General features: G+C 31.1%; 1 long non-coding RNA gene across 1 annotated transcript; it reads left to right on the forward strand.

Moving 5' to 3' along the window:
• Positions 1-2,760: 2,760 nt before the first annotated feature.
• LOC147810997 (uncharacterized) lies at positions 2,761-7,915 on the forward strand. The gene is made up of 2 exons (XR_015433089.1): positions 2,761-3,917; positions 7,759-7,915. It is a non-coding gene; the product is annotated as an uncharacterized LOC147810997 (long non-coding RNA).
• The last annotated feature ends 15,083 nt before the right edge of the window (positions 7,916-22,998 follow it).

Consider the following 22,998-nt stretch of genomic DNA (forward strand, 5'->3'; position numbering starts at 1 on the left):
CTAAAACATAATAAAATAATATTAATTCCATAACATACATAATAAATAATATAAAAAACATAATAAATAATATTAATTACAAAAATACCTGTTAGAAAAGTATATCAATTTTGAATTTTTTCACATCAAAACTTTAAAATAATGAATGTAACTGAGAAGCAAGAAAATATGGACAATGGGAATTTTTTTTTTTGATCAGTAAAACAAAACTTAATGGAAAAATTATTTTTGATATAAATGTGGCATGTGTACAGATGGATGGAAATGGAATTTCTGAAGTTGAAAACAAATTGCAAAATTTGTATTGAAAAATTTTTTTTTAAAGACTACGTTACATTTGAATTTTCAACTGTGTAAGAATTAATCAATTTTAATGAATAAAACGTGGAAAAAAATGCAAATAATTATTAAATACAATCTAGTTTAAAGAATAAATGTGTTAGTCGAACAACATTATTATCACAATAAAACTTAATATTGATATTTCAACTGTAACTGTTGTACCTATTTTCTAACTTATTAATTATTCTTACTGTTCATGTATTTCATTTCAATTTTCAAACTCAGCTGTTTACTTGAACAATAGGGCAAAAATCTTAAACAATTTTTTCACAAAACATATTTATAATGAAACTACATAAATTATTTATGCTACGTCCTGTGATTGCGTTTTTTAGGTGCACCTAAATACTTTTCATTTTTGAATGCTTATAAGTTTAATTTTTTTAACTCTAATCTGAAATATTTAGGATCCTCTCAATCATCTTATCTTTCATAATTTATTGCTACCAGCTACCGAGTAAGCAGCCTATTTTGTAAGTTTTTCGTTCATGCGTATCCTTTCTCAAAAGGTTGGTGAAGGGAAGGGAAGCATCAGTTAAAAAAAAGTTTAGAAAGAAAGATAGTGGTGGTGCCATCTACAGAGGCGTTATTGAAATATAAGAAATTTTTAAAATGATTTGTGTAAATTTGTAATTAAATACATTGAGTTTGGGAAAAGAATGCAAAAATTATGTGTTAATTAATTCTAATTATGTTAGTCAATTTAATGCAAAAATTTCCTTATTTTGTCGATGATTTTAATCAAGTCTATTCTATTTCACATTGAAGTTTATTCTATCAGTTTAAATAAGTTTAATTCAGTTAAATATAAGTTTATTCTCAAGTCTATTCTATTTCACATCAAGTCTATTCTATTTCATATTGGCCCAAACTTTTTAAATTCATTACTTTGTCATGAATTCATACCTCCCTCAAATATGACGGAAAATTTACCTACACTCAACAAATAAGTGCCTCAAATTTTACATTATTGCTTAGTCTAATTAAGGAAACATGCTTTATATTAGTCACACCAATTGTATCACGTGTATGCTTGGGTCACATATTGTTATGATTATGCAATATTTCTTTTGTATTTTTTATTAAATAATCATGTGAAGACTCTTGAGTCAATGAAAAACGAGTGAACAAAAGAGATCTTATTATGAGCAGTAAATATATTTTATTCAATACATGAAATGCTGCCTTTTCCTTACATTGAATGATCGTTAAATACTAAGGATTGTATAAATATATTTGCACTTACAAACTATAAATAATTTATTCGGATTTCTGTTCGCAATTTTTGCATTTTAACGTCTTAATCACCAGTCATTACATTGTACATTTAACATCAAATAAAGAAAATAGGAAAGAAACTGAACATTGATTCTTGCAAAGCTTTTTATTTATTCAACGTTCATTAATTAATTAAAAAAGATGATCATTCAACAATTAAGGAAATACATATTTCTAATGAAAAGGCAGAAAATCAATACATCGAATAAAATATAATTACATACCTTTTTAATAATCTTTTATTATTTCTTGATAAGCTTTGATTTGAAATGAGCTTTGATTCTGGAAATGAGCGCGCCATTTTCTGTTCTGTAGACGTCTGTAAGAAGGACAGGGTGGAGGCGTTACTCATTATGATTAGTATACTGCGCATGCTTGAAAACATGCCTTGAAGGGTCATCCTGTTTCCTGAGGATTCACAGGCATCCTCACGCTATACACTACCAAGTTTTTATAAAATTATTTATTCTTTTAATTATATTTTCAGTACCTTTTCTTCTAGATAATTTATAGGGGATATTTCCGTATAGTGATCTGTCGTGCCAACTGCAATTGCCAAGGTACCAAGTAGATTTTAAACTTGTTAATGTTTTTAAAAATAACACGTAGATGTTTGCCCGGGGATGGCTATGAGTTATACCTTTCGAGTTGGTCCCTTTCAGTAATGTTTTTTTTTTGTTTCTCTCGGGACACTGCCCGGGAATTTCAAGACTTGGCGATTATACTTCCACAGATCATGGTACGGAAATCTCCATTTATTTTTATTCTTTACCTTCTTGTGTAAAAGTGCAATGTGAACTCGAGCTATAAATTGGCTGAGGACAAATCATGAATTCTATTATTATTTCATCTACCATCAGTATTCTCCCTAATCGTTTTTTGAAGGCTCTGCCTGAACTTTGATACCAATAAATCAACCCCTTTTTATAAAAAATAAACCGATATCTATTCAGATTCTATCTAACCGCTCTCTATTCCCTAATTTATTCAGATTCAATTTTGATAACAATTAATTCTCTGTTTAAAATAATTAATAATTAAACATTGATAAAATTATCTGTCTTCAGAGGTCTGTCCAAGCCAAATTTATTACCGTTTAGCGGTACCTTCAACAATTCAACTTAAAGAAAAACGGTAGTTTCACACAATACTTTTTCTTAAAATTTTATTTTTGTGTCTCATACGAAATGATAAATCCATATTTTTATGTTGATTTTTTAATATAATTTTTTATTTTCACAAATTATGTCTAAATTTTCACGAAACAGGTACCTTTCAGAAAAATCTAGACAGTCCCTTGGTCTTTAACATAAACAGTGGGAATTAAAATAAATAAATAAATTTTTTATTGATGTTATCTAAAAGATATTTATAACATAGAAAATGATGGATAAAATAATTGTGATTAATGCTGTTGAAAGTCTTTTGAATTTAGTCTCTGGTGTAAGATCGTCATTCAGAAGCGAATACAATTGTCGTACGCAAACACTCGGTGCATATGGCAAAGTTCCAAAATCCTGAACCTCCGTCGCATGGAAAGACATATGTTTATGCGTCTGACTGAATCTCACGAGATAATCTCTTCTGAGATTGAGATTCGAAAGGGGTTAAGGTAGCCCAAAGTGTTGCAATAAGGCTTTGTGTCCCAAATCTTAGAATTAAGTCACTGAGCATGTAACTTTTGAGACTAAATTTTAAGACTGGTATCCTACAACACTAGTGATGCTCTAAACATTAATAAGCAATTTTGTTTTTCTTACTCATTTTATTGTTATGATCTTCTGTTTTCCCAAACTTTCTTGATAGTTTGATGTGAGCTTTTTTGTTATCCACAATGCACACATCTATATTATGTAAAGCAGTTAAGGATAAAGTATCTAACAATTAAACTACTTTAATTAAACTACTATAAAACTACTTTAAATTCACTCCTGCTATTTTATCAATTGTATGAACGACAAATGTTCTGATAGCGATACCCATATTCACATTTTTGTTTATATTCTGTAAAGTAACTGAAAATTTACTACAATTTTAAGATTGTTTATTACCATTTTATTATCCTTATACAAGCATAATTTGCTGAAAATTGTTGTAAACATAAATATTTCTTTTAAAATGTTCATTCCATTCTAAACAAGGTATTTCCTATTTAGGGCAACAAAATGCAATTTATTTTTTTCTATTAATTGACTTTCTTTTCAGTTCATTACTTTGGATGAGTTAAAAGGAACATTTGAACGTAGAATCTGTTGATCATTAGGATTTAGTTTCCATTCATCTGTTTGAGAGGATGGGTAAGTTTTGTTAGTGCAAAAAATAATCATTTTCATTTTAAAATTTAGAATTAAGAAGTTTTTTTTAAATTTTCTTCAATTAAATGTGTAAATTTCTTTTTATAATGTCTAACTTTTATTTCATAATCTGGAGTGATTTCTGTATATCTAAAAATATCAAACTCGAAACTTTCTAAAATATACAAGATCCTGGAAAGCACTTTGTTTACAAAAATTTAAAAAAACCTGAAGTAATTAAGGTTTAAAAATAAGGTTTCCAATTTACTTGTCGCCATCGTACTTGTGAAACAAAATTTCGATATCTGACATAAGTATTAATTTGAGTTTTTGCATAGCATTAAGAGTTGTTATTTGGAAAATTTTCAAAAAATTGCAAATCACAGTCACATAGTGGTATGGGCCAGAGCTGTAGCATTACTAAAGCCTCATTTCATTTCTAATAATTTATAATGTTTTTGTTTCTCAGTATTCGAAATGATTTTTAAAATAAGATTTTTAAAAAATGTTGTGCGTTTTTTGTAGCATTAGAAACAAAAAGAAAATTCTGTTAAAGAAATTATAAGCTGAGTCAAACGCTTGACATTTCTTTTGGAAATAAATATTTTTAATGTGTCCTATTTTTTCTTACTGTTGTCACTACCATTGCTTTTAGTTTTTTTAAACTTATTTTGTCTTTTAAAATTTTCTTGAAAAAGTCGAATGAAGTGACAATTTTGTCACCAGATAATTAGTTGAATATTTTATATTTAGAAAACTGATCGTTTGCTTTTTTGTTAAAGTCTTCGTTTAGGACAACCTTATTATTTTATTACTAATAATTTTTGGAGCATTGAAGTCATTTTTCCGGCTTACTGTTCTGGACTTAAGAATTTGTATATCTTATTTCTAAGACTTCATAGTTTGTTTGCAAAAATTAACGAAATTAGTAAGAATTGCATCTCACATAATGGACATAATTATACAATGAAAACCTCTCAGGAGAGACCACTCTCTGATTCTCGGTAAAATGGACTTGGGAATGGAGGTTGGTTGTTCTTAGAGGTGTTACCTTCATCGACTCAAAGTTACGTGATTTTTCGCAAACAATTTTAATTATAGACTGTCATTCTCTTGGTATTGAAATGTTCCTTGTGTTGATGTCGTGAAAACTGGATGGGTGAATAAAATTTTATGTTAATAGAAATTATCCCTTCTAATATAATTATGTGTGAAACAAAATGTACCAACTATGTATGGTATAGTTATTTTAAATAAATAAGAAATTATGTTTTTAAGTTAGCATTTAATTTTTTTTCTTCATAAAAATCAGCTGTAAAAGATGAGAAGGGATTTGTTTGTTTGAGATGCTGAGTTTTTTCTAATTAACTTTTTTTATATACTTAAAATAGCTAAAAGTAATCCAACAAAAATTACTGATTAATCAAAAATAAATCATTCAACTCTGATTACTAAATTATAGTATTTAGTGCAATTTGACTACAACATGAGGTTGCAGATATCTGAGAGAACATCAGAAATAATTCTTTAAATAAAAACCAAGCAAATATTTAGAATACATTTTAAACTACTTTTTTGTTTTGATATTTTATTGTGTTTCCTTATTTGACCTTTTCCTCATCTTGTGCAGAGATTTCGCCCAATTGCTGGGAGAGGTTTTTATGGTCTCTGCTAAAGTCCATGGAAAAAATACCTTGCCTCCCTAAAGTGGTTGTAAATAGAGATCTCAACGTAGAGGTGATCTTTCCTGGAGGTTTCACTGTATATTGCATTTTAATGCAGGGCAACAGTTTTATTAAACAGATGTAGAATTGTAATTTATTAATGTTTAATCTTTAACTTTCTTCCAAGCAATAGCAATAATTATACCTATTATTTTCATATATTCAACAACTTTTAAGAAATGGGTTAAAGATTATATTTCGTCTGTTAAATTTCTATCTTATTTAAAATAGGAAAATTGACTTCAAATTTTTATATTATTAATTTTTTATTCTTTAAAACACATTCCAATAAACTGTAATAAGGTACTACATTTAAATTCTTCATTATTTAGCTTATTTTTATTATAGTTTTCAATTGCTTACAAGTATAAAATATTTAAAAGTTTACACTGTTGTAAAAGCTTAAATATTATATAACAAAGCAAATATTTGGTTGAGCCAAAATTAGATGTCTTTTTTTTTCTCTTATTAATCAATGAAATATTTTATTTTTATCCATCAAAAATAATTTTTCCTAATTGCTAATATTTATTGAAGAATAGTTAATGTATAATTTATTTTACAGTAATTTTATTTATTTATTTTTGAATAAGAGAGAAATCATATTTTTACTGCTGTTAAGCTTCTAATTGTTTTGTTTACTGATTACTTCTTTTCCTTAAAACAATTTTCCCTTATAAATTTAACACTAGAAAGACAAAAGAAGCCAAATTAACCCCTTTCATATTTTTTTGGTTTCTCTATAATTACAGTCTTTTATTTTTATAATTTAATTCTTCATGCATTCAGAATTCATTGAAACTCCCAAAAAACATTTTATTACTTTACTTGTACCATTTGTAAAGTTTCTTTTAAGCAAAAAACATGTACTTTCCGTAAACATAATTTTACTATACCACACTTGTCCATCTGCCATTAATTTACAATAGCTGTGCTATGAAACCCAATACATTCTAGCTTTCATTTGATTTTTTGTGATTAAATCCTACTATTTCACATGGTCAATAACTAACTGTATTATAAATTTTGCCCTAATGTAGCTGAATGAAAACGTGGGTTTGATATAATGTATTTTTATAATGTTAAAATTCAATGGTACCCACTGAAACATTGTTAATAGTTGACAAAAGTTTCTAGTTCTGAATATTTAAGATTTTTTAGTTCAGTAAAAAGGTGTTAGAATGGTATGATGTAAGTGATATCAAAACTAAAATAGCCTTAGCAGATGGAGGCAGCACATGTGGCCTCATAACGAATCAGGAATCGTTTTTGATTACTTACAGAGGCCTTTTTTGAGTTTAAATGTTTAATAACTAAATAAGTAAACATTTGGCAAAAGAAAACAATTTTACTTTTGGTTTTAGGAGAGAATTTCCAATAAGTTAGGATTGAAAAAAAATTAAAGAGATGCTGTACTTGTTCATTCAAACACTAACTTACTGAAAGTGCTGAGTATTTCTGACCTTCCATAAATTGTTCCAATTTAAGTGCTTATTTAATCATTCATGCCTTAGCAATATAGAAACATGTTAAAAATACAGTGTTTAGTTTAATCAAATATATTCATTAACTAATTAGAATGAAATACCACAGAATTTCAATGATCAAGCCTATAATATATTTTTATTAAATAATTATATTAAGATTTTGGATGTGTAATCACTATCCCCCTCAGTCTTTTTAAGGTATACAGCAATGTTCAGTTTTTCTAGTGTTAAAAATTATGCAATATTTTCTCCCAGAACTATATTTATTTTATATGTTTTCATTATTATTACAGGACTGTCAACTTTCTACGCTTTTTTTCAAATATTTATTCTAGTGCTACATAAGTTTTATGATATTATTTTCTATTTATTTTAGCCAATTTTCCATGCCAGTACTCATAAATTCGTTCATATGCAATGCGATTTTGTTCTAGGTCTTTTGTTTTAAAGCTGTTGGCAAATTTAACAAAAATTTTTAAAGCTTTGATTTTTAAATGTCCACCACTTTATAAAATATTTTTTAAAATGCTTATAAGCTGGCAGACCTGTTATTATTTTCAGCATAAAAATAAGCAAACAGCTACTGTCATTTGTTTATCTTATGTGTTTTAATTTGATTTTTTTATTTTGCAGTTATAATTCGAGAATTTATGGGAACGAAGTTCATCAAAATTGTATATTGAAATTCAACATTTATGTATGTCAAATACTTTTGTAGATTATATGTGTAAAAAAAAATTATTAAAAGTATAAATGTATTAAATGTATTTAAATAAATGTTTTCAATTTACATGTTTGTCTTTATTTATCAAAATTCTATTTTTTGAAATCTATTATATATTTTTTGTAAATTGTACTTATAAACTATAGGAAATTTTTTTTCTCTTCAATCTTAATGTTAAATTAAAAATAAATTATGGAATGCTATCTTGTTTTAAATGTAGGAAAAAAAACTTTCTGTAAGTTAGGGTCCGCCAAATGATTAGAGTATCAAGCTTTAACTTTGCTTAATTTAATTTCAATATTATAATGAAACTTCTACATAATCATAGCCGATATTGACATAGTATTCCATACAATAAAACTTAATATATTATTTTCAAATGTAAATTGGACTAACGTAAGGATGTTCCAATCATGCTTATTAAAAAATACATGGATTGTGAAAAGTTATAGTTGTAACCAGCCAATTTTTTTTTACGATGTACTTAGTGGTTCACCATAATGAAAACAGCAATATATATTGGTTTTTTATGTACCAACAAACAAACTGACATATAGGTAATGGCTAGTCTTAACGGTATAATCAAGAATTAGTATGATTGTTGTTGAAATTCGTTCATTTGTGTTTTGTTAAACTATGGAGCAAAGTTGGATTGGCTCATATTTGTTCAACATAGGTTGTTCCAAATTCTAATATGAAGTGATGGTACCAAAGAATAAAATGGTTTTTTTGTGACATTAAGTTGGAAACCATCAACACACGTAGGTTTTCTAACATGGGGTGATGGTCAGTCTTGATGGTGACAGCAGAAATTTAGCTGGTTTTTGATGGAATGTAAGTTGGTAACCAGCAAAATAAGTTGGTTCCTGATTATTTTTTGTGTTGGACCATCAAAAAATACCATCAAACCACATTGGTTTTTGATGGATTTTTTTTGTTGGGTTATTGAAAAGTACCATCAAAAAATACCATCAAACCATGTTGGCTTTTGATGGATTTTTTTTTGTTGGACCATTGAAAAATACCATCAAAATATGTTGGTTCCTGATAAATTTTTTTGTTGGACCATCAAAAAATACCATCAAACCATGTTGGTTTTTGATGGATTTTTTTTTTTTGTTGGACCATTGAAAAAAATACCATCAAAATAAGTTGGTTCCTGATAAATTTTTTTGTTGGACCATCAAAATATACCATCAAGCCATGTTGGTTTTTGATGGATTTTTTTTTTGTTGGACCATTGAAAAATACCATCAAAATATGTTGGTTCCTGATAAATTTTTTTGTTGGACCATCAAAAAATACCATCAAACTATGTTGGTTCTTAATGGATTTTTTGTTGGACCATTGAAAAACACCATCAAACTATGTTGGTTTTGTCTATGTTGGCCCAACAAAAATTTGTTCCAATTCCTAATATGAGGTGATGGTCAGTCTTGTAGGTACCATCAGGAATTAAGATGGTTTTTGATGGAATATAAGTTGAGACCAACAACATATGTTGGTTCCTGATTAATTTTTTTGTTGGGCTATCGAAAACTACCATCAAACCATGTTGGTTCTTGATGGATTTATTTGTTGGACTATCGGAAAATACCATCATACCATGGTGGTTTTGTTCATGTTGGTCCAACATAAATTTGTTCCAATTCCTAATATGAGGTGATGGTCAGTCTTGTTGGTACCATCATAAAATATGATGGTTTTTGATGGAAATTCATGATGGTTACCATCATATTCATGTTGGTCCATCAAAGAAAAACCATCATAAAATTTGTCTTGGGTCTTCAATAAAGAAGGTCATTACTTAACACCTTGCATATGCATATTTTCATATTCTTCTTTGCTTATTAAACTAAATAAAATTTTCAAAATATTGTTGTGTTCCAGTGTATTTTACAACAATTGTTTAATCTTCAGTAGAATAACTATAGTTATTCCAGTCATTGGAGTTCACACTATTTATAGAAAAGAAAAAATGCAACACTTCTATGCAATATAGTCTATGTAAATTGTAAATATCAGTCGATGTAATAGAACTGTTAGTTTTTTTTATCAATTCGTTTCTTAATGTTTTATTTATCATATTGTACAATTTATAATTTAAAGAAATGTAAAGAAAGTATAAATAAAGTATAAATAAAATACAAACATATCATACTCAAATTAAAATCCTTGAATGGCACTCTGGCTAGCGGAAGCGTACCGGAAAGTCGCAAAATTTATAGAATTAAAATTTATTTATAAAATTAGATTAAAATATATTTAAATTTAAAAATTAAAATATATTGAATTTAAAAAGGACATTTAATGAAATATTGCATGTTCATATTAGTAAACTATTTAGAAAAAGAATAAATTGCTTATATTACACAAAAGAATAGACACACAAAAGAATAGAGTTAATTACACAAAAGAATAGAATACCGAAATTCCGATTTTTTACCCAGTCTTTCAATAAACATTAGGCTTTTTGTATCACTAACAATAATAAGGATAGATTTCTATAGCGAATAGTAATTTCATAAGAATAAAGCAAAGAAGCATATTTACTTCAATTTAAAAAGGGGAAGAAAAAAACTACTCATATCGGTGCTGCTATCTAGTGACAATTATAAAAAATAAAAATTTTCTCATTTTTTTCTTCTTAAAATTACAATCATTTTAAATATAAAGTACTGAATACAATTTCAATTTCATTAATTTTCTTTCTGATTAAGAACTATTTAAAATTAATTAATTAGTTAAAATTCCTAGTCATAATGAATGCAGAAATAGATTTTTTTCTTCATTTGATTTGGACATATTTTTGCCAAAATTCAATCAAGAATCGTTAAGTTAATCATCACATGAAAGAAAAACTGAAGATTCTCGGAGTTGCTTTAAATTATCTATAATGAAAAAGAAAAGAAGAAAAAAACAACAAACTAAAATATAATTTTTATTTTATTAAAATAAAAATTAAAAAAGGACACAACAATTGCTTTCGCAAAGTTAAAATGCATCATAGGTATATTAGATGCTTAAGATATAAAAATCTGCAATTTAAAATGGTTTTCATTAAATTTTTTTACGAAACTTCAATTTAAAAGTATGTATTCAAATATATCACCAAATAAATTTGAAATAAAAAAGTACAAATAATTGCATAAATGTGAAATAAGTTTTTACTATATGATAAATTTAAAATGTGCTTTAAAAGATGGTACGATATAAAAGTTGCCGTGTCACCATTGCGAATCGAACCCCTGACCTCTTGGTTAGTAGGCTCGATTTTATTATCTTTAAATTTCTTTCATTTTTATTATCTTTATATTGATTTTATTAAGAAGTAAAAAAAATGCGAAAATAATCTTTTACTTGGTTAAAATAAAAACAAATGATTTGAACTGGTGACGGTAATTAAATAAGCAAATTTCCTTCCTTAGGTTATAATTAACTTAAGTTTTGAAAATTGGAACTAAGCAAAACCTGCACGTTGTGCTTATTTCATTACCTACAAAGTATTATCTGGATTTAAAAAAAAATTGATATCTTTAAAACAATATATACAATATTTTTAAGCAATGTACAAAAAACATATCGGTTTTCAAAAATAAAAATAATTTTTGAGTTCAAATTAAATAACATTTTAGTGGTCAACACTGATTTAGCGTATTGCTTATTTACGGCAGGGATCTCAGAATTTCATCACTTTGTGTATACGAGCTTCTTTTTGGTGCAAAAATCTGTTAATTAATTGCCAGTTGCTTTTCAGAGATCTCTCGATGGAAAATTTAGTGGCGCATTCTATCGTCTTATTTTTAAACTATTATTTCTAGGTGTTATTTCTAGGTATAAAATTATTCTTTTTTTAAGTTTAAATTAAAATTAGCAAAAAAAAAAAAAAAAAAAAAAACATGTGCTCTTTTTTTTTTTCTTTTTTTGAAATTTTTTTTTTTGTAAAACAAATTTAAAATACATGCTCAAAAAGGAATTTTTGTGTTTTTAAAAAAAATAATTTAGGGCAAGTTTTTTTAAAATTATTTTTATTTTTTTGCAAAGATACTTTTTTTTTTCTCATTGAATCATAGTCGAATATATTATATGAATCGATTCCCAACTTAATTTTTTGATTCAATCACGTCTCGCTTTTAAATTTGGCCATTCAGAAACTTTTAAACCAATTTAGTTCAAATTTTCAATTAAGTCACTAATAACTATATTGTTTAAGAAGTTACATTTAACGTAAGTTTAATATCTTTAATTACATAAAATAATACAAAATTAAAATTTTGTATTAATTTACCACATAATTTAAACATAATTTTTAGATAAATTTTTGGATTTAAGTACAATGGAACACGTAAGCGGAAATCAGGATTTTTTGAGAAAGAGCATTTTGGTGTCTGACTTCGTTCCATTAATTACCATATGCTACCTTTTCAAAATTATTACATGTGTTCGAGCCGCGATGGCTCAGGGGATAGAGCGTTCGCCTTTCAATGAGGTGAACTGGGATTCGATCCCGGCGATGGCTGGTCGATGCGAATTCCGCATCTGGCTTGCACCGACCACAGTGCTAACGTGAAATATCCTCAGTGGTAGACGGATCATGGGTTAAAGTTCCCTTGCCGTCAGGCTAACCGTGGGAGATTCTCGTGGTCTTCCTCTCCATGTAACGCAAATGCGGGTTAGTTCCATCAAAAAGTCCTCCACGATGGCTAATTTCTCCCAATACTTAATCCAGGAGTTCCCTTGTCTTCTGAATTGGGCTCAAAATTTGCAAGGCTACGGAGTTGAACATTAGTAGTCGTAAATCCAAGAAATTGGGTCAGCTGTTCAACGACGGCTATAAAATAAAATAAAAAAATGTGAATATAGTGACTTTTTTTATTTTTTAATATTCAAAAGTTGCGCGAAATAACGTTAATTTTTCTGGTTCACTGAAGTTATCTGATATTATGTGCTACTTATGATTTGCATCAATTAGTATATTTAAGGTATGCTCTACAACAGGGGTTTCCAACTTATATGAGGCCGGGGGCCACAATTAAAAACACAAATCAAATGGCGGGCCTCAACTTTATCAAAATTTTATGTAGGACTCTTTTATGTTTGAAGGAACATTAAATATTACTGCCAGATTTTTACCAAGTTGTACAAAACAAAAGTATTGAATTACAAATTAAAATAAGAAGTAGATTTTTAAAAATATTTAATTGTTATTAATAATATTTTTAAAAATATTAAATAGTAAAAATTCGGGCTACAATAACTTTAATGTGCACCTATGTATTGAACAATTAATGTGCAACAGATATCTAATTGTTAAGACATAAAACTTTAAAAAGGTTGGTAGTAAAACTTACATAGTAGCACACAATATGTTTAATGAGAAAATTGAAGTTTGTCTGCTGCAATCACCAGAGAATAGATATTTACATTTAAAATTTACAAATGTGTGTTGTCAGGGTCACGTGATGTAATAACACGCATTTTCTGATGTTGCGAGCTAAAAGCTTGATATTATAGATATGATATTTTTTTTTGTTTTGGTTTTTGAACGATGGATGAAAAAGAATAATAAAATGGTGAATTAGTTTTTGTAGAATTTTGCGTTATTTCTTTTGTAAAAGGTTACGACTGACAAATGCGCGGGGAAACCCCAATGGATTTCAAAATAAAAGATTGGTAGTTGTTTGTTCTATGAATTTCAAGTTGTTTGATGGAAGATAGTGAGTTATTTAGATTGTCTTGAAATTGGTTTAGGAAGTGGCATTTTTTTTTTGTAAGAAGGTGCAGTTTAGAAAGTAGTAGGTGAAAAATGGCATTTTTAGGAAGAGCTTTAAAAGTAGATTTGAAGTGTTTGGCGGAAGAGTTAGGAGAAACGGCAACGGAAGACATGAGAGTTACCGAATTAAAGAAGATTATATTGGCAAGTACGGAGTACGAAGAGGAGTTTGTGAAGGAATTATTAAAAAGAATAGTTAGTGGAAGAGAAGAAATAAAGCGCCAACAAAAAGAAGATGAAATTAGGCGACAAGAATATGAAATTAAGCAACAGGAAAGGGAAGACGAATTAAAGCGGCGAGAACAGGAAAGGGAAGATGAATTAAAGAGGCGAGAACAGGAAAGGGAAGGTGAATTAAAGCGGCGAGAACAGGAAAGGGAAGATGAATTAAAGCGGCAAGAAAAGGAATATGAATTGGAGAGGTTGAAGATAGAAGCTTCATTGGTACATACTGGTACTATAGGAGAGACGAGCAGCTCTCGAAATGAAGAAACAAGAGAACATGTACCTGGTGGATTGCAAAAATTAATGCGTACTTTTGATCCAAAAGAAGGTGATATAAGTTCTTATCTAATATTGTTTGAAAGACAAGCACGAAGAGTCCATATAAAAGAAGAAGATTGGGTAACGCATCTTGTTGGATTATTGCCTCTAGAAATGGCGAATTTAATTGCAAGGGAGCCTGAAGAAAAAGCAAATGATTATAAACATGTAAAATGTATGTTATTGAAAAGGTTTAAATTGAGCCCAGAAGCATTTAAAATAAAGTTTAAGAGACATTGTAAAGCGGCTGAGAGCACTTGGCGAGATTTTGGATTTGAATTGGCGAACTATTTTAACGAATGGGTTTCGGGACTAAAAATTAATGATTTCGACAGCCTGAAACAACTTGTCATTGTCGAACAGATAAAAGAACGAGTACCTGGAGACATACAAAATCATTTTATTGATGAGTGGAGTAGAATTTGCTCAGTTGACACACTTGCTGAGAAGCTAGATGAGTACGAGAATGCAAGGAAATATAACCAAACTACTAAATTCATTGCTTCTCAACCATATAGGAACTTATACCGGGAAAAACCAAACATGGTTAGTAGAAGATATCATACATTTGGTGAAGGATATAAACATGAGCATAACAACCATGGCAGAATTGATAAGCGGAGTTCTTCCCAAAATCCAGTCACATGTTTTAATTGTGGACGAGTAGGACACTTGGCACGATTTTGTCGAGATAATAAAGAGAGGAGAAGAAACATTGAAGGCAAAGTGGCCGAGGTTCAAGTATCGGAAGGGCAAGTATCCGAAGTTAAGGTACTCAGAAATGGAAATATCGAAAGCAAAGTAGTCACTGCAAGATTTAACGGTGAAGTCATGATAGGAAACAAAAAATGTAAAGGCGTTCAACCAAAAATAGCTGCCCTTAAGAAAGTTAGAATTTCATATAATGGAAATGAATACGAAGCTGTAGTAGATTCTGGTGCACAAATAAGTGTATTTAAAAACGATATAGTGGGTAAGGAAGTGGATTACAAAGGACATATAATGCTACAACCTGCGTTTGGCGAAAGTCTAAAAGCTGAATTAAAAGAAGTGGAAATCGCTTTGGTAACGGAAGGATATATTACGCCTATAATTAAAACGATGATAGCAGCCGTCAATGGGTTAAATGCTGACATTTTGTTGGATGCTGAAACTTATGAGGCATTATTAGAACAAAAAAGAGTATACAATCCCAGTTTTACTGCTGCTATGAAGCTAAGATCAGATTCCCGAAAGGAGCAGTTATATATGAGTGCAAGTGACGGAGAAGAGCAGCAGGAGCCAACAGTAGGTGAATGCGGTGATAAAAAGAATGGAAATGAAACCGAACGATTCAAGATACAACAACAAAGTTGCGATACTCTCCAAGAAGCATGGAAATTGGGGAAGCAAAATAAAGGAGGGTATGTGATACAAAATAATATACTATGCCATGAAGAGCTGTTGGACGGGAATAGAATACAACAATTAGTAATTCCCGAAATTAGAAAAGGTAAAATACTAGAAATTGCCCACGAGTCAGTATTCGGAGCACATCTAGGAGCTCGTAAAACAATTCAAAGAATTAAATTTTCCTTTTATTGGCCAGGGATGGTCAAGGAAATTAAAGCTTATTGTAGCTCATGTCATGGGTGCCAAGGTAGAAGAGTTGTTCGTTCAGTAGACAAAATTCCGATAACACCTGTGTCACGTCCTGAACTTCCATTCCAAGTGGTGAACGTAGATCTAATTGGTCCTCTAGATCCAGTATCAGCACAAGGACATAAATATATCCTTTGTTTGATGGACCAACATTCAAGATGGCCTGAAGCAGTCCCGCTCAAATCGTTAACGGCAAGGAATACATGTGAAGCACTGCTCGAAATATTCTGTAGGACAGGAATTCCAGAAGTAATCGTGGTGGATAATGCGACAAATTTTACGGCAAGTTTAACGCAAGAGTTTTTGAAGGTTTTAGGAGCTTGTCCGCGATTTTCAACGCCATACCATCCGGAAGGGAACGGATTGATTGAAAGATGGAACCAAACTTTCAAAAATATGCTACATCACATTATTAGAGAAGTAGGAAGAAATTGGCATCGACACATACCATTTGTACTATGGGCTTATCGAGAAGTTCCAAATGCAACTACAGGAGTACCACCTTTTCTGCTAATGTACGGGAGAGAACCGAAAGGCCCGTTATCTATATTGAAGTCAATTTGGGCCGGAGATATGTTTTTACCTTTGAATATGAAAGGATCAGCGGAGGAATATTTAAAAGAGTTAAAAGGAAAATTAGAAATAGCAACCGAAAAGGCAAGGTTAACAAGTGATGTGCAACAAAGTAATTATGCCAAATATTACAATAGAAGGAAAAAATACCGGGAATTTGCGCCAGGAGATCAAGTACTTGTGCTAATGCATGATTCATCCAATTCATTATATGCCAGATGGATAGGTCCAGTAAAGGTAATTAGAAGAGTGAAACCGAATTCGTATTATTTGCAAATGCCTGAAGGAAATTTAAGATTATTGCATGTTAACAAAATGAGAGAATACAAAGCGAGAATTCAAACAGTTGGAGTTGTCTATGATATTGATGATGAATTTGGTGAAATATACGAAACACCAACTCTTCCTACAGATGTGGAAAGCTATGAAGCATTGAAAGGATTAAATTTGGATTACTTACCCAAAATGCAACAAAATCAATTGAAAGATCTTTTACATAGACGCAAAACGTTGTTTTCGGGGAAGATAAGGATAGCTAAAGTTGGGAAACATGCGATAAAGCTGAAAGCTGAGGAGGATACGATGAAACCAAAAACGTATAAGATACCAGAAAACTTAAAGGGGAAAGTGGATGCACAGATCAATGAATTGCTAGCGTTAGGACTGATTGAACCGGTGGTAAGTGAGATAGCACACCCGGTAGTATGTGTTCATAAGAAAGACGGAACAATCAGGTTATGCATTGATTTCAGAAGTTTGAATGCTCTTACCGTTCCGGATGCATATCCAATGCAAAATATGATGGAGTTGAATTTCTTAGTAGGAAAGAAGAAATTCATTACTGTGCTAGATATGTTGAAGGGATATTGGGCTATACCGATGGAGAACGGCAGCAAACACCTCACAGCATTCCGAACTCACCGAGGCCAGTACCAATGGAATGTATTACCCTTTGGATTAAGAAATGCTGCTGCAACCTACCAAAGAGCTATGTCTAAAGTGGTTCAGTCCATGTCTGATTTCACTTGTGCTTATATCGATGATTTAGCAGTATTTTCTGATACGTGGGAGGAACATTTGATTCATCTTGAAGAAGTTTTTAAGAGATTGGAATATTTTAATTTCTCCGTGAACTTGAGAAAGTGCGAATTTGCTAGACAAAAGGTTAAATACTTAGGACATATTATTGGTTCAGGTAAACATGCTCCTGACAAAGAACGAATAAGAGTAATACAGAAATTAGAGGCACCCAAAACCAAAAAACAACTGAGAAGTGCTTTGGGATTATGCAACTTTTACAGGCAGTATATTCCAAACTTCGCAAAGATTGCTCTTCCACTAACAGAGCTTACTAAAAAGAAAGTTCCTAATGAGATTACTTGGAGCGAAGAAGCTGAGAAGGCATTCAAGGAATTGAAGACGTCGCTATGTAAGATCGCAGAGTTACAAGTCCCAGACATAGAGAAACCATACTACTTGCATACGGATGCATCTCAAAATGCGGTCGGATGTTGTTTAGGTCAGTTAGATGAAGAAGGAAATATTCGTCCCATAGCTTTCGGTAGCCAGAAGCTGAATTCAACTCAACAGAAATGGTCTACAATTGAAAGGGAAGCTTATGCTATTATTTGGGCTTTGCAGAGATTTGAAACCTTACTCTGTGGTGCTAAGATTATTTTATTAACTGATCATAATCCCCTAGTATTTCTGACGAGTGCGACACCCCAAAGCCCGAGGTTGCAGAGATGGGCGTTAGCCATTCAACGCCATGATATTGAGGCAAGTCACATCAAAGGATCGAAACTTAGTAATGCAGATGCATTGTCCAGACTGTAAATATAAACTAAAATAAGACTCTGAACATTTTTTCCTATTATTATTATTAGGTGATTAAAGTAAATACCTAGTGTTAAGTTAAACCTAAGATTCAGTGAATATTGGGGTGAATGTGAAACATAGTTTGTTTACGTGTAAAGTGTGACCCTTAAATTATTTGCCATATTCGATCTTTGGATCTAATATGACTCTGGGGGGAAGGTGTCAGGGTCACGTGATGTAATAACACGCATTTTCTGATGTTGCGAGCTAAAAGCTTGATATTATAGATATGATATATTTTTTTGTTTTGGTTTTTGAACGATGGATGAAAAAGAATAATAAAATGGTGAATTAGTTTTTGTAGAATTTTGCGTTATTTCTTTTGTAAAAGGTTACGACTGACATGTGTATAAATATTTTCGTCTGAAATGAGTGATTTCAGAAAGTTAAATCGGAGAATTTCTTCGAGAGAATTTTTGATACGTACATGCTAAATTATATTCACAAAATACAAAAAAATGAAATGAAAAAGAGCAACATACACGATTATTTTTGTATTTGAATAAATATTTTCTTGGATGCAAAACCTGAGAAAATTTTTTTTTTTGCACCGTTGGTATGTTAAATTTCACAGAAATGAAGAAATTAGGTTTTTATTAACGAGAAAAGTATTTTAAACTCATATAGATCTTTTACGAAAATTGTCCGCAAAAAAATGACAGCTAATATATTTTAGTTCGCGGGCCACAAAAAAAGGCTTCATGGGCCGGATGCGGCCCCCGGGCCGCCAGTTGGAAACCCCTGCTCTACAATATTCAAAATATCCTCAAAAATTATGAAAGCTCCAATGGTTAGATCAGAAGTTATGCAGAGTATTTCACTTTTTTCCTCCTTACCAAATTTATATTTTTGTTTTAAAAATGGATCAAATTTAAACTCTTTTTTTTTGTATGTATTCTTTCTCGAAAACACGTTTTGTTTTACTCCAGAGAGGTGAAGGGTGATTATAAGCTAACTTTGATGCTAACTGAGCGACGAACTTTCGTTTGGTATAATGGAATAAAATTTTGCACGCAAGTATTATAAGACATGCGCTCAAGAATAGGTTTAAAAGCGATTATCCACAACTTCGGCTAAATAGCAGTGGTGGCTCAGGGGATAAAGCAGTTGTCTCCCAAGGAGATGCAATGATTTCGAATCCCATCGTGGATGGTTGATAAGAATTCTGATTCTGGTTAGCTTCCACCACAATGTTGACGCAAAATAGCCACAATGGTGAAGGGTTAGAATCCCCTAGACGTCGGGCTACCCGTAGGAGGTTTTTCGTAATTTTCCTTTCCAAGTGACGCAAATGCGGGCTAGCTCAATCAATCAGTCGTCCACGAAAGCAAGATTGCCCCAATGCTTGATCCAAGAATTCTCGTGTCTTCTGGGTCGGGTTTGAAATTTCAAAGACTGTGGAGTTGAACATTGATAGTTGTACGTTCGAAATTCTGTTATCTGTTCAACGTTGGCTATAAAATAAAATATGAAACTGCAGATACAAAGACCGTATTTCGAAATTTTCCACAACATAAGCTTTCTTTCATCAAAAAGAGATCTTCGCTGTTTCACTGGGAAAAGGATGTTACTCAAACCAAAGAGATTAGAAAGCTGGCAAGATTCAATTCCTAAATATGTAACTGTGTTTTCATCCTTCTTCTTGCACTGAGAGTTCGTTCAGTAGAGATGAATGTGGTGCAGACTTGTCGAAAATTCATAAAATACTCTTGCACTGATTCCTGTTTATCGCCTGCATTTTTCATGCCAAAAAGTATAATTCCAATTTCATATGAAGGTTTTGAAATTTCGCTACTGTAACTGTAATCGTGAGAGTTAGAATAACTCTAGGGAACAAATATTTTTCTTTTTCAGTTGCATGTGATGTTTTAATAGATTTTAGTTACTTTTCTACAGTTGATTTGAAATTTGCAATCGGTTTTTCTCTCCTAGTTACAGTTTTTTTTCTTCTTTTTCTTTCTTTTCTTTTTTTTCTTTTCTAAATGACATTTCCAGTACGTTTTTTCTTCTTTTTTTTCCGAAATGTTCAAGTTTAAAAACGTTATAAATAATAGAGGGTCACATAAATGCTGCGATGAACTCATATGAGAGTTAAGGCACATCATCAGGATTAAAATTGCATTATTATCCCTACTCCGAAATATTGTCAAACTCCTCTTGGGGTGCTTCTCTATGAACGGCTGTTTCGTGTTCTTCTGGACAGGCCATAATAAGGAAGCGCCTTAGCCAAACGTACAACAACATTTCAGGGCTAGTATATCAATTAAGATTTGAGAATTAAGATAAGATCAATTAAGATTTGAGAATTTGAGAATTAAGATAAGATCAATTAAGATTTAAGAATTAAGTTTTTAAGATTTTCTGTAGGAATACCATATAATAACTTTATACACATTTTATTCCGCTTCCTTGATTGTATTGCTTGCCGTCTGGTAATATGTCAACAATCACTTGTTTTGCAATCACTTGTTATAGTAATCTCAACCACAATAAATGACTTAAATTAACAAAAGAAAAAAAGAACAGCTCATGGAACCACAAAGAATGGAGTTGGCGAGCGCAGAGAGCAGTGAATCTCCCCTCCCTTATTAATTGAATATTTTAGTTCAAGTTTATTATAAAAAAAGCTTAATAGTAAAGTTTTTAACATTGCGAGAAAATTCACGAACCATAAGGTTTCGTATATTGAAAAATATTGAAGAAAGAATTCTATCAAGCCCTTTTATATTCTTGAAATTTGCATAAAAATATTCTTTTCTTACATTAAAAAAATATATATACTATATGTAGAATTATTTTTTTCTTTTGCACTTCAATCCCCACATAATGTCCCAAATAAGAATATTCTTTAGTGGTAAAATAAAGGAGAAAAAAGGAAAGAACTATTTAAAATGTCGAAAGGAAAATGTATCCTTTTTTTATAGGACAATCCTTACCATCCAATAATTGAAGTTTCTCTTAGATTATAATGTTTCCTAATAGAGCTTCGGCGACGTGGCAGTAAAATGAAGAATTACAGTAGCAATACTAGCTATGTTGGTAATAAAGTATTTTGATGACACGCGGCGATGTGTATGATTGAATCATAAAACTCAGAATGGGAGGATCGTAAAAGACATGAGCATATGACGAGTTATAAAAGGAAAGAAAAAAAAATTAAATAAGTGTATGTGACTTTTTTGCTGAGTTGAGTATTTTTTACTTAAGAAAATTACATATTTTAAGAATTTAAACAGTTTGTGTCGAGTTGAAATTGCTCAAAATCGTTGAGATTTAAACGTAATCTACATCCTAGTTTTATTATAGAACAAGACGCTTGACCCCTGTTTCTTTCTCGCGATTGTTTTGCTTTGTGCCTGACAATAAACGGAGTGTTGAATAGAAATTAACAATCATTCCATTAGAGGATCCCAAAACTTTTTATTGTTTTAACACAGATTAAGTTCCTCATTTAGTTAGGATTTATAAATTTAATATACACTCTATAACAAAAAAATCGACGCACCAAGAAGCAATCATCCGATTGCTTCTTGGTGCCAGATTACAGTGGTGCATGGCTCGATCAGGCTGGAATGATGCCGACTGGGGGCGTATAGTCTTTAGCGACGAATCCCCCTTCCAACTGTGTCCTGACGATCACCAAAGACGTGTTTGGAGACGCACAGGGCAGAGGGGGGGATCCTGCTCTCACTATTGCACGCCACAACGGCCCTCAACAAGACATTATGGTCTGGGGTGCCATTTCCTTTGACAGCCGGACCCCTTTGGTCGTCATTAGAGGTACACATACTGCACAGCGGTACGTCGACGACATCCTAAGACCTGTTTTGCTACCGTTCCTTTTGCAGCACCCTGGGTTGGTTTTCCAGCAGGGCAATGCCGGACCATAATAGCACGTGTTGCTATGAACTGTCTGCAAGCTTGTCAAACTCTTCCTTGGCCTGCCAGATCACCATATCTCTCTCCCATCGAGCATGTCTGGGATATAATGGGAAGGCGATTGCATCTGGCACGGAATGTTGATGACCTCGTTCGACAATTGGATCGAATTTGGCAGGAAATACCGCAAGAGACCATCCGGGAGCTTTACCGGTCTATGCTACGCCGTGTGGCAGCTTGTATCCAGTCTAGAGTCGGGTCAACACCTTATTGAACTTGTTACTGTAACTCTGCAATAAATTATTCAATTGTTCTGAAATTTTAATCATTTAGTATTCTGTACATTGTCTTCCAGTCCACCAATTTTCGTTTCAATCGGACAACTCTTTCTTGGTGCGTCGATTTTTTTGTTACAGAGTGTTATCATTGTAACTTTATGTATTTACTTGTTTTTGTAAGTACTTATTTCACATTTGGTTGCTGAAGAAACTCGGTAATATTTCTCTAAAGAGATTATTTGGCAAAAAGGCGAAACTTTTACATTACGTTAGAGTTTTAAACAGTTCTTCTGTATGCATTATTTTAATTTCAATCGTCAATTGAACACAGTTATTTAAAAATTATATTACAAGCTAAATGCAACGTATTAAAAAGCAAAGTACCGTAAAATGTTATCTTATTTAACGAAAAATTGTTAGGTAACTGTAATTACATATCTTTATCATAAAATGGTGTATAATAAAGCCATATCAAGAGATTACTTCATAATATAATTAAAGCCTTTTAGTTTTAAGACTTTCATTTTTAATTTTCGAAGCTTCCGGAATTTTTTTCCTTATACTAAGTATTTTATTAGATTTTG

The sequence above is a fragment of the Parasteatoda tepidariorum genome, chromosome 4, assembly GCF_982258835.1.
Source record: "Parasteatoda tepidariorum strain Cologne lab strain chromosome 4, Ptep-v5.0, whole genome shotgun sequence".
Classification (NCBI taxonomy): domain Eukaryota; kingdom Metazoa; phylum Arthropoda; class Arachnida; order Araneae; family Theridiidae; genus Parasteatoda; species Parasteatoda tepidariorum.